We start from the raw sequence: 3164 nt of genomic DNA, 5'->3' as shown, positions 1-3164 counted from the left end.
AATAAAACGATTCCCTTTTAACAGATGTTCAAGCGTTTGCAATTAAAAAAAATTGTGATACGTTTTGATAAACAATTATACATAAATTTCAAAAAAGATATATTCTTATGTTATAGATGTATAAGTATTTACATGCAAAACTGATAAACACACTTCCAAATCACTTGATGACAGTATTTTTTAAGAATACATTACAGTGCTTTGCACAAGCTTTAGTCTTCTATTTCCAAAATCATATGAAGGATTAATTATTTATGCTTCTTACTTATCCATGGCACCTGATCCCACCTCTGATGTTTTTAGAAATCGTTCTTTGCTCTGCTCCCTATTTGTATTGTTTCAACGGACTTTCGAGCTTGATTACTATTCATTATTTTCATATCTCATTATACATGTACAAATATTGCAGATTTATTGGCTAATAAAGGAACAGTTATAATAGACTTTCATAAACAGAACAAGTGATGATTTAAAGTGTCTTCAGAAACATTTTTTTTCTAATATATGGTCCGATATCATCTACCAAATGTACAAATGATATATGAAGATAACGAACAGTTATCTTTCTCAAAAATAAATTACAACAATGTATATTATGAACAGACAGAACAGACCTCTGAAAACAGTGGTGGGACCTGTCGATTTAGATGGCCAGGGATTCACAATAGTTTATTATAGTTAACTATAGTAAAAACTTTGATACTTTGATTGATTGATTGTATTTGCTTTACGTTCCATTCAGTCGCCCGCGTGGCGCAGTGGTTAGAGCGTCTGCTCTAGAGTCGCTAAGTAAGGAGTTGATTCTTACGTCGCGGGTTCGAATCCCGCTGTGGGACGTGGAGACCGGTCCTTCGGATGAGACCGAATAAACCGAGGTCCCGTGTCGCAGTAGGTGCTGGCACGAAAAAGATCCCTCACTGCTCAACGGCTGTAAGTGCCGAGTCTAGGACAAAATTTGCAGCTCTCCACCGGCAAGTGGTGGAGTCTCCATATGAGTGAAAAATTCTCGAGAGGGACGTTAAACAACATACAAACGTTCCATTCGAGAATTTTCCACTCATATAGAGACGTCAGCATATACCGATGAAGGGCTTGAAATTTAGACATTTACTCAGTACTTAGGGCCATTGAGCAGTGAGGGATCTTTATCGTGCCAACGACCTCTGTGACACATGGACTCGGTTTTGAAGTATCATCCGAAAGGCCTGCAACTTTCACTTCAAAGTGCCGAGTGCTGTTTGGCGAAGAAACAGTTACTACCTATTTTTTGTCGACTTAGGTCAGTCGCGGCCGGGGATCGAACCCACAACTTTCCGATTACGGAGCGAGCGCTCTACCTACTGCGCTGCCGTGACTGTATTTGATACTCTGATTTACTATGAAACTTAACTCTCGAACTTTATTGAGATTTCAAAGCTTTAAATCTCTTATATTCGGTAACAGTGATATAGAATTTGGAAATAATATGTGAAAATACAAATAATAGTTTCATTTATATAAAAAATGTGCATGCATGAATTAAAGAACAAAAAATATAACAATCTAAAATCCATAGTAAAAATACTTTGATTTACTATAGTAATAAAAAATCGATACTAAAGTAAATTATAGTTAACTGTAGTAAACTATAGTCAACTATAGTAAGCTATAGCTATAGTTAACTATAGTAAACTATAGTTATCTATAGTAAACTTTAGTTTACTATGGTATTTTTTTAGAGACAAACAGACAGACACACGCATAGACCAAAAACTAGATGTACACGAGTCTTTGATTAAGGGGGCATAGAAATGACTCTTAGGATGCTACATTATTGGAAAGACGTGTGCAGGTGGACAATCGTCAGACTACTGTTGTGCCATCAAAGTCTTTCATAACACTTCCAACCTCAAATCTTTCAACATCCCAGTGGCAGTTTTCTGCAAAACGTTCATTACGATTCTTTATCACTCTGACTCTTCAGGACTTTGTAGTACAAAATCTGGACTCATAGCCAAACAAGCTGTTTAGCTGTAGCGATGCTCAGTCGGCCTGATTTTAAAATTATGTGCAAACTAAACAAAAACCTCTCATTTTCCCTACACGATTCAGTTTAATGTATTTTTTTTTTCAAATAATGTATACGCCTACAAATAAATGTATATAATTTTGAATTAGGGTTGCAAAAAATTAATATTTTCATTAATTTTAAGGTTTGATTGTCCACTCGTTTAAGACCATCCTTTGTACTTTAATCTTCATCGAGAGATTAGCACATTCCGAGATTAAAGGGGTCAGAGCTCCTTTGACATACGACCGACATTCAATGTCACCAATCAAAAACCAAATGCTCCTGGTCCATAGGTATATACAGGAGTTAAACTGATCTTTATATCATGTTGTCAATCATTACAAGAGACTTGAACAAAGGTCAATGCCCGTTCAATCAGGAACTCCACTTAAGAATTCGGGTAGCAAGTTGTCTTTGTAGGGCTGATGACCAATGCCAATTTAAGTATTTCAATATAGGTTGATGACATTCATGCTAAGACATTTTAAATACTTTAGAAGAGCTGTAAAACTTTAATTACTTTAAAAGCAACTATTTTTAAAGCAACATGACAGATATGCGATAACAAATGTTGTACTTCGGTTGAATTTAGTGTGTGGATATTTTGCGCATTTGATATTTGAAAAAAACAGTTTACATATTGGTGTTTTAATATTTGGCGATTTTATTTTCTTGTATTTATTTGTATAATAAACTTTTGATTTATAAAACAATAACTTTTCTTTTCATTGCAGGAATGGTCAACATCCATTCTACACCTTTAGGTAATTATATTAAATAAAGGTGTGTATTTACAAAGTACGAATCTGTTTTCAAAGGCGGGGATCATTACAATTTCTTGAATCTCCGTGCGATAATGAGGACGCCCACCTTTTCACTGACTTTATACATAGTCAGTGCATGTTTGTCTATTGTTTCCTTTTAACTGTAGCTGTATATTTATGTTAAACGGACTTAAGTTGGCAAACACGTGCTTGTATTTTAAAAGAGAAATAAAACTTCTTCCTACATTCTCTCTCTCTCTCTCTCTCTCTCTCTGTTGTAACTGTTGTGACACGTTGAATATTATAATTAACCACGTGATTTCTTACCTCAGGTAGCTGTGTGAATACTA

Source organism: Saccostrea echinata, unplaced genomic scaffold (genome assembly GCF_033153115.1).
Source record: "Saccostrea echinata isolate AGI-Se365-2 ecotype Australia unplaced genomic scaffold, CSIRO_AGI_Sech_v1 ptg000028l, whole genome shotgun sequence".
NCBI classification, from domain to species: Eukaryota; Metazoa; Mollusca; class Bivalvia; order Ostreida; family Ostreidae; genus Saccostrea; species Saccostrea echinata.
The sequence above is the reverse complement of the archived record's forward strand: the minus strand, read 5'-3'. Positions refer to the sequence as shown.